This window comes from Thermobia domestica, chromosome 7, assembly GCF_964235325.1.
Source record: "Thermobia domestica chromosome 7, izTheDome1.hap1.1, whole genome shotgun sequence".
Classification (NCBI taxonomy): Eukaryota; Metazoa; Arthropoda; class Insecta; order Zygentoma; family Lepismatidae; genus Thermobia; species Thermobia domestica.
Window position 1 is genome coordinate 261009716 of NC_137460.1, and position 10863 is coordinate 261020578.

Here is a 10863-nt window from a genome sequence, read left to right on the forward strand (position 1 = left end):
TTCACCACACACATATACATATGTTCAGTTGAAGAGAGCATGAGCATATATGTACATGAGATTTATAGCGTCTCTTTTTCCTTCTCCTCACACTAACATACATATATATACATTAGCCTCCTCATGCCAACAGAACTTCTAGCTGCAGTAGGCACCAGATGGAGCTGTTATGACGTAATCCCACGAGATGGGACTACGCAATAACTATGACATTATCCCACGAGATGGGACTACGTAATAACTATGATGTTAGTTGATACACGTCATAATATCCTTCCACCTTCAGCAAGAAAGAGAGAGAATGACTTACATATAGCTCAACATGATTTCCTCAACATCATTTCCTCAAATAAAAGAAAGAAATTCACAACTCACAAATTGTACGTGCTGTTCTCACTAGATCTCTTTTTTAGAATCAGTGTCTCCAACTCAATATTTTTTTCGGAACGTTCCAGGATTTTAATTTTTTAGATATCGCTTTAAAACATATCGGGATGAATTCACCCCATTACTAATAAATATGATAATTGATAAAAATGAGTTGGCAACACTGGCAGTCTCACGCCCAAATAACGTTAAAATTAAATAGCTCGATCCCTAATTAACCGATTTCAAAAATTCAAACGGAAAATGAATACTAATAACATAACCAATTTTATAAAATGCATAAATGGTTGCATAACCCACAGGATATGTTTCCCTTTTTTAATATCTTTACAAAATTTCATTAAATCGAAAAAATAAAAAATACTACCATAATTTAAATAAAGTTTTAAGACTCTTTTAAAGAATAACATTCCCGAAAACTAAAAAAAAAACGTAAAAAATTCCCGAAATTTCGAATTTGCTATAACTTCATCAAATATTAACCGATTTTCAAAATTCAAACGGCAATCAATAGACAAATAAATTTCCTATCTATCGAATGTCTTATAAATCGCATAACTCTAAGGATATAATTATAAAAAACTCAAATAAATCCCTTATTTATACATGTATCTTTAAAATTTAAATGACATTATGTTCTGTATATCCAAAGGTCTTAGTTTTTTATAGTCTGATACTATAAAAACACTTATACACTTAAAATATACTTAAAATTACAAGTTCGGATATTGATAATGAAACCATAAAAACACTTATACACTTAAAACATACTTAAAATTACAAGTTTTATTTTTGTTATTTTTTGGATTCATTTCTAAAGTAAAACTGATGTATTTTATAACCATTATCTAAATCTTTCAAACCCTCATACTTAACAAACAGCTTATACTTTTTCAAATCTTTCAATACTTGCTCACTTTCATCATTATATCTTTGTGGTAATAACGTTTTATATTTCTCATCTAAATGTACTAGAACTCTTTGACCATAACGCTGTGTTTGAATCAATTTCCATAATGTTATCTCGTACGCTTTACCTTTTTCTAACTCATCTATGCGAAGGAATCTCAATGCTTAACGTCATTTTTTACTCAAATAAGTAGCCATAGTTTATTTATTATAAGGAAAATGTTCGTTTTATGAGATTCATAAAACCGATTCTCATTTACACACAGAAAATTTACATAAAATCTACATACAGAACTCAACAGTTGGATAATTATCTTTTAAACCAGTGTATTTGATTTTTATTCCATCTTTAACGATCTCATCAATCATTTTATCTGTTAAGTGTTTTGTAAATCTAGGTGGAAAAAAGACCTTAAAATCCTCACACTCAACTAAAATGCTCTTCCCAAACTTAGTTTTAATCTTTTCCATTTTCACAATCTTATATTCTGTATTTAATTCTAATTCTCTTAATCCAATAACTTGTTCTTGTTCAAGACTTCCAAGTTTTTTTAAAAGCTCAATATGACTCGACATCGTATTTATTATATAGAAAATCAATGAACACTCTTCAATTTTTATCTTCACCAAAAATATTTAAATCATTTTTGTCAATTTCGTTTATGGAAAAACTTTAATAAAACAATACAAACATATATTTAACTATCTAAACTCTTCTACTACTTTCTCATTCTTGGGATCATATGTAAAGTTCTTTTGTCCAACTAAAATCGCATAACATATAGTATTAGCAGCCACAGCTTCTGCAAAGTCTACTACAATCTTTATGTTTGTTCTCTCATTTACCGATACATTTTTCCTCTTACTACAATTAATCACATACATTGGTCTGTTATCTATAAACTCTTTAGGATCATAGTACATTTCGGTATTGCCACATGTTATTCTCTTAAATGCAGTATAATCTTCGTATATCTTAAAATAATGCTTGTTAGCAATATCTAAGTATCTTGATTCTTTTGGAAATACCTCATTCCTTCCATTCTTAAGATAGATATTCTTTACCTTACAATGATCAAACTTACTTGCATCTGCTGTTTGTTTGCCACTTCTATCAGTTTGGAACATTAGAACTACGAAATCAGGCATATCAAATTTTCTAGAATTAAATTGAGTAGTAACATCGAACTCCAAGAAAGAGCCTACAACAGTCTTTTGAACACATTGATAAGTATGGAATGAAAACATGATTTTAGGTTCTTTATGAATATTCAACTTTAACCTGTTTTCATAATTAGATTCGTATTCAACAATAGGCATTCTTATCTCCATAATTTTTATTGTTATTTTTCCATGATGAGGAGCTGCTGCACCTGCTCCTGATCGAGTCCATTTGTACAAGACGTCGTTATTGTTGTTAGCTTTTGTAAATGTTATTCTCAATCCACCTTTCCACATAACCTCTTTATAATCACTTAAAAAGCCTGGAATTAATCTTAATGGATACAAAACACTTAAGTCCTTTCTTAGACCAAGTTTATCATCTGTTTCAAATCCTGCTTGTTTTAGATATTCAACTTCTGCTTTGGAAATCTTTAACGTTCCGATAGCTGTAGATGTTATTCCAGTTAGTTCAATCTTATCTATAACAACTCCATGCTTTCTAACCTCAATTTGAGAAAAGAAGAATGGTGAGAAGTTATCTACAAGTTTTATAGTATCATTTGCACCAAATGTTCCTGTAACTGATGCACCAACAACTTCAAAAGTTATATGACAATCTGCTTTGTGTGGATGTATGAAGCCATCCCCCACATCGAAATCAAACTCAATATCTTTGTTAGCTTCATTCAAATTATTAAATGTTCTTGTGTTAGCTTTAAAACTCTGTAACTCGTAACTCTCAACACTAACCATTTATTATAAAGAAAATCTTGAAACAACGCTTTTATGGGATATACCCATAAAAGAATCATACATAATAACAATTAAAAAACTTATAATCCCCATCCTAACTTAACCTTAGCATTCATAGCAGTACCAACCCCAAAAGCAGCTAATCGTTCACCAATTGACGCATCACTACTAAATGCTCTTTTCCATGCTTTAGTTTCTAGTTCCTTATCTGCAATATGTCATGACTCTGTATCTTTATTGTCTCTTTAGTATATATCGTGTTCTTTACAAGCCTCATCTAATGGGTTAATACCTTTATGTCCTCTTTCTAATCTTTCTTGTAGCTTAGTTCCCGGACCGCAGTACGAAAATCCTGGAATATGTAATTCAAATGGGAGTTTATTAATCAAATCATTTACTAATCCTTTTCCAAGCTTCTCATCATTCCAGAATCGTGGTGGTAACGTATTTAAGATCTTAATCAAATACCCTATACCTTTTGGATCATTAGGAATAAATGGTGAAAGCTTATTATTAATCATACTCACTATACCTACTTTCTCATTATAAAAGTTTTTTTTACCAGCCTTTTCTTCTCCATCTATAACTATTAACCGATCAATTAACTTTCTCACATCATCCATCCATATATATTCTTTAGGTATCTCTGTATATTGTTTAATTCCTTCACCAGTCCTTTTAGGAGTTGGAGGTAATGATGGTTTAATATAATTATCCCAAATAGGCTTGATAATATTAATGTACTTAGAACCTCTATTAGATGCTACTTTTTTTATCTCGATTATATTTTTGGAAGGCAGCATCTGATTCTATTATTATTTCCTTGTCCTGTTCAAAATTGTCATCATCATAAACTTCAATGGTTTTATTAGTATTCATCGTTAACAATTCCCATAGACCTTCTGTTCCTTTATAAGTTTTACCATTAAGTATCAAATCATCACCATTCACTTTAACTTCAGAATTTCCTATCTTATTTATTATTTTTCCATCTTCTTCTACAGTTCTTATTCCAAATACACTATCATTTCTTTTACTATAATATTTCGTTGCAATCTTACCAAATGACTGTGCCGTTGTTAAAGGTTCTATTCCTTCAACTTTGTCTTTAATTTGTTTTCTCATTTTTTTCTCCTGTTATAGGCGTATCACTACTACTTGGGGAACTATCATAAGTTATCTTTTTAGGTGTTTCTAGTAGACCGGGATCTATTGAAGCCTTCTTATGTACAACTGGAACAAGTACAGTTATTAGATTTTTATTTTGTTCTGCTACTTCTTTGATTTCACTTCCCAAGTTTTGAATAGCATTAATTACAGGCTGTTCTTGCGTCTTAAATTTATCATATATTCCTGCTCTTTCTTTCTTCCAAGATTTGAAGCCCTTTATCAAGAACTCTTTTAACTTAATATTCTTGTGAATATCTTTCTCATCCATTTATTATATAGAAAACGAACAAACGTCAATAAACGTCAAAGAACTTCAATAAACATGAAAAAACATCAAACGTTTATAAAGTATTTTATCTTGTTCCTATACTTACCATTGTCTACCTTCCTTGTCATATCAATTACTATAAAACCATAATCTTCTTGCCAACATTTTGAACATATCTCTTTAAATTTATCATAAGACATATCTCCCCCAACAAACTCATTATACACATGTTTAAGATTAGTATCATCTTGTCTGAATATGCATAGGAAGTTAACGTTATCTCTTATAAGCTGTTTAGGCACTTTTGAATATGTTTGTGCAAGATAGAAACAGTCTAAATGTCTATGTCTACCTCTTGTAAAGTAATTTCTAACAGTATCTTGATTCTCCAAAATGTAATAATCAAATACAACTATAGAGTATTTTTCACATTCATCAGTAGGTACAATACAATCATTACCGCTTAAGAACGTTGCTATTTGCTTCTTAAACTTTAGTTCTGCTTTTCCAAATCGATCTTTTAATTGCTCATACTTTGGCTGATTCATGCTTTTAGAATATATATAGAAGTAATTATTGTTTAACCAACCTGGCTGTAATAAAAAATTAAATAACAAAAAAGTTTTACCACACCCAGATGGACCAACTATAAGACATCGAATATCATTAGGTATAAGCTCTCCATTTCTTTTCTTAACTGTTTTTTCTTTTATCATCTCTTTTACATCCCAAATAATAGTTTTCTTACTCATTTGTTATAGAGAAAATCGACTCTTTTATGATCTTATATCTTTAAGTTGTTCTCTGATCTTAAGCAACGTATCTTTTATATATTCGTTACCCATTTCACCATTTAATGTTATTATCATCTCTAACTGTTCTTTTAATTAGTTAATACAAGTGACAATGGTTTTATATTCGTCTTTTCTTTTCCTTATGTTTAACTTAGAAGACAAACCTGTTATTATAGCACTTCCAGTTGCAAGAGATGTTGTTAATATTGAGTAAATTGTTACAGATATAAAAATATTAATAAATCCACTTGTTGCAGAAAGTATAACCGACAACGTGATCAAAGTGTAGTATGCATATTTAACAATTCGTAGTTTTCTCTTTTTCTTCTTTAAACTGTATTCTAACTTTTGAATGATATCTTCTATTAACTTGATTACTTTCTCTCTTGGAATATCTCTAGGTAAATCAAACTCATTCATTTATTATATAATAAATGGCTAAGGTGTTTAAGTTAACGAGTGATACTTCTGTTTTAAAGAAGAAACTCCATTACGAATTAGACAACAGTAGCAACTATTTAAGTATAGGACTAGTTGGGTTTTACAGTACATATCTAACTCCAAACATAACAACAGAAAAAAACAGTTTCTCATATGGTGATAGACAAGTTTTTATACCAGAAGGGCAATATAATTTAAAATCACTTAATGAGTATTTAAAATCTCAATCCATCAACATAACATTATCAGAAGATCATTTAAGAAACAGAATTAAAATAGAAACTGATAGTAATGATGTTACAATTGGGGGTATAGGTACTGTCCTCGGGTTTAATGTTCTTGAAGTTTTAGAAAAAAACAAAACACATATTGGAAGTAAGTTGCCAAAGTTTCATCCGTTTGATACTATAAATGTTCACTGTAATATAGCAGATGGTAGTTTATTAAAGATACAGAATACACACATAGAAAAACAGGAATTATAGCATCATTTAAAACAGATGCCGAGTTTAAACATAGTATTATTTATGAACCTACTTATCCATTATTTTTCCCTATATCCAAAGACAAGGTTGACAATTTTGAGATAAGGATAACAGATGAGAATGATTCCTTAATTGAATTTGGTGGAGCAACAACTGTACTTTTACAAACTAAAATTTTCTCTTAAATAAATAGGAAGATGTGTTCTATTAAAGGTTGTATGTTTAGTGTTCCTTATAACGAACTAAAGGATTTAAATATTGATCATGTATTAACAATAAACAACTTAGTGATAAATCTAAGAAAATTAAAGAAGGTAAAGGAATGGATTTAACTTTAACTACTGCACAAATGAAAAAGATTAAGAAAGAGCATATGGGTGGTTTTATTTTTACAATTCCAGCTATTTTAGCAGCTTTAGGTGCAGTCGGTTCATTAGCAGGTGGTGCAGCAGCGATTACTAAAACTGTACTGGATGCTAAGAAGAATAAACAAGAACATGAAGAACAAAAGAGACACAATATGGCTATGGAAGAAAAGCAGGGAGCAGGTAAACCAAAGAAGTCAAAAAACTAAAACCATTGACCAACTTCGATATAGAGAGGTTGGTTAAAGAATTAAAGATAAAACGATTTAGAGGTGTATTTATGAGTGATGAACTTCCACAAAAACCCTATGTACATGAGTGTGGTATAGTTAACCTTGATAAATCAGAAAACATTGGTACTCATTGGATATGCTATTGGAAAGATAACAACATAAAGTACGTGTTCGATTCTTATGCTTGTGTTCCTCCTAAACAACTAGTACAATATCTTGGTACCAAAAACTTATTTTACAATGACGAACGAATACAAGACTTTAATTCAGTTATATGTGGTCATCTTTGTGTTAAGGTTTTAAATCTTCTAAATCAAGGGTATTCTTTTAGTGATGTTATGTATATGATTAAAAATGATTAAATATTATTAAGTTTAAGTACTTTTATGGTTTATATTCATAAAAGTTTTGTTTTAAGATAAATATGGAAGCTATACACAATAGATTTTTAGATTATTTTGAGAAGCAAGAGGATGAACTAGATGCACTAGTTAGATTTAATTTTAATTGGTATTTTCAGGATGTTAGTAAGATAGACTTAAAAGATAAAAACAACGCATATACAGTTCTTCAGTTATGGAAAATGTTAATACCTAAATTTTTGTATACGGAAGAAGAGTTGGTAAAGTTATATCCAATAATTACCTTAAAGGATATGTTATCAAATTATAGCACCGCACCATTAAAATGCAGTAATTGTGGTAGTAAGTCATTAACAAAAGGTAGGAGTACATATATTTGTGATAATTGTTCTGTAGCGAATGGTTTTGTTTACAATACTTGTGAAGGAATGAGAGCTGCTTGTGTAAGAAAACCATGGTATGATACTATAAAAAGATTTAAGTTACAGTTATCTCGTTTGCAAGCTTTACAGGATAGAATTATTCCTGAAGATGTGTTCAAGGTGCTAAATGATGAATTTAGAGATATCAAAAAATTTAATATCAACCAAAGATGTTTTAGAAGTACCAAAGAAAAACAAATACACAAAATGATGTTTATTTAATACACTATCACCTTACCGATCAAAAACCATTAAACTTACGACATATGGAAGAAACACTTATAAACGACTTCGAAAACTTATACGAAACCTTTAAAGAACTGTATCCGAAAAGAGTATTATTTATTAACTTAAAATGTGTATTGTACCATCTGTTGAAAAAGCACGATGTCCATGTTGATATTGATTTTAAACACTCATGTAAACAAATAGAGATGTTAAAGAAATGTTTTGAAAAATTAGGATGGACATTTTCTGTATAATAAATGAGTATGGATATATTTGGTAATGTTAAAGATAGAAAAGATAATGTTGATATTAGTGAAGAAAAATTAAAATTGTTGGAGAATTTAAATGATCTTGTTAGCGTAAGTCAACTTAGATCAATAGAAGCCCAATTAGAGGACGATAGAAAACGATTTGAAGATGCATTAGAAACGTTACAAGACACATATATAAAGAAAGAAGATTTTCAAAAGGTTAGGATGGATACTACTAAATTGATTATGCAGAAAGAAACTATACCTTTATTATATCGATTGAGAATTAAGAATGCTAAGGAGCCAATCTTTAAAATATTTAATCTCACTAATGGCTACACATTTCTCTATAATGGAAAAATAATGCACATGGAATTAAGTCTGGATAAATACTTTTTAGACATATATTTAGATAATACTTTGATTGAAAATATACCTTTTAACTTTAACAACAACGATATAATTACGATTAAACCAAATAAAAATTCAGCTATGGAAGAAGGACAATTTTTATTTGATATAATGTACATAGAAAGAGAGCTTTCCTAAGGACGTTTGCTATATAATAAATATGGATATTTTTGGTAATGTTAAAAGTATAATAGAAGAATCTAGAGAAGTTTTTACATCCTGGGTTGATTTTAAGAACAAAAGATTGGTTAATGTATCTAATGCTATTGATAAACAAGATGTTGTAACATTAGAACAGCTTGAATCAGTGAAAGAAGAGTTTAATTTACTTACAAGAAAAGAAATTGTTGAAGTTCCATGTCGATTGGCGGAAGATGATCTTGGAAAACCAGCCTTTTTTGTATATAATTTAGCTGCTGCCTACAAATTTCTTTATAGAGGTAGGTTAATGGATATAGAATCGAGTCCTAATAAACATCTTAGAGACTTATTCTTAAATGACGCTTTAGTTGAAAGTTTTCCATTATACTTTAATATAAATGATCAGTTAACAATTAGACCATCCAAAGATTCTGAATTGAAAGAAGGTAAATTATTATTGCTTAATATGTATATAGAAATAGAAGATGAAGGTGAAAACGGATCAAGTGATGATGATGATAATGTTAAAAGTATAGTATTAGGTAATGATAAATTTTATTTTTTTGTTGATTTTCTATACAATAAATAATGATGATGTATTGTGTTAAGTGTAAGAAATTGACAGATACGGAGAAAGATACCATTAGAATTGAACAAACAAAAAATGGAAGATATCTAAGGAAAGGTATTTGTTCTGTATGTGGTGTTACTAAAACTCAATTCGTTAAAAAGCCCGATTGACTAAAAGAAGGTAAAGGTGTTAGAGAAGACATTATAGAAGAAATTCACAAACCATCTAGAAAAAACTTAGACAGATTAAGTGTAGTTATAAAAGGTATTGATGATCTTTGGCAAGCTGATCTTGTTGAAATGGATAGTGGAGTATTAAAAGGTGTTTCTAAATCAAATAAAGGTTATAAGTATCTGCTAACGATTATAGATGTGTTCTCGAAATATGTGTTTGCTGTTCTTGTTAAAGATAAGAGTGGGAAGAATGTTACAGAAGCATTCGAATCCATATTAAGAATGAGAAAACCTAGTAACTTACAAACTGATCAAGGTAAAGAGTTTTATAATATAGAATTTAAGAAGTTAATGGAGGAAAATAAGATTTATCATTACTCAACCTATAGTGGTAAGAAAGCTTCTGTTGTTGAGAGATTTAATAGAACACTTAAACAAAATATGTGGAAAAGGTTTACAACACAAGGGAATTATAAATGGATAGAGATATTACCAACATTGGTTAGTGAGTATAATAATAGAGTGCATCGAACAATTGGTTTAAAGCCAATAGAAGTTAATAAGAAGAATGAGCGAACAATATTGGATAAAGTGTATAAGAAAGAATATAAGCGTATTAAACCCAAATACAAATTAGGTGATCATGTTCGTATAAGTAAATCGAAAGGGTTATTTGAGAAAGGATATACACCTAATTGGTCAACAGAAGTATTTGTTATTAGTGAAGTTATTCCATCTAATCCGCCTACATATAGAATTAAAGATTTAGAAGAAGAGGATGTACAATGTAGATTTTACGAACCAGAACTATTACAGACGAAACATAAAGATGAATACTATCTGGAAAAGGTGTTAAGAAAGAAAGGTGATAAAGTATATGTTAAATGGCTAGGTTTTGATGATTCACATAATAGTTGGGTAGATAAGAGTAATGTTGTAGTGTAAATATAAATGTTTGTCTTTTATGGTTATTATTCCATAGAAGGCTAGCGAACCGTTACTCTCTGTGTTAGATGATTATGTAAGGGTGTAACTATTTCGAAAGAGTTAATACTTGATATGATCAAATGGAAAATGAGAATTTATTTGTGTGGGTAAAAAACTCCGAAAATGATTAAATCAACATTTTTATACAATAAATATGAGTACTATGGATAATTCGTATAGTTTAAATGATATTTGTTATGAACAGATTAAGGGTAATTATTGGTATGGTGTTTTTGGTGATTTTAAACTGATTATAGATAAGAGTACAGGGTACTTCAATGCTACTAAACTGTGTCAAGATGGTGGGAAAAGATTTGATATTTGGCTGAAAAATAAAGAATCTCAGGA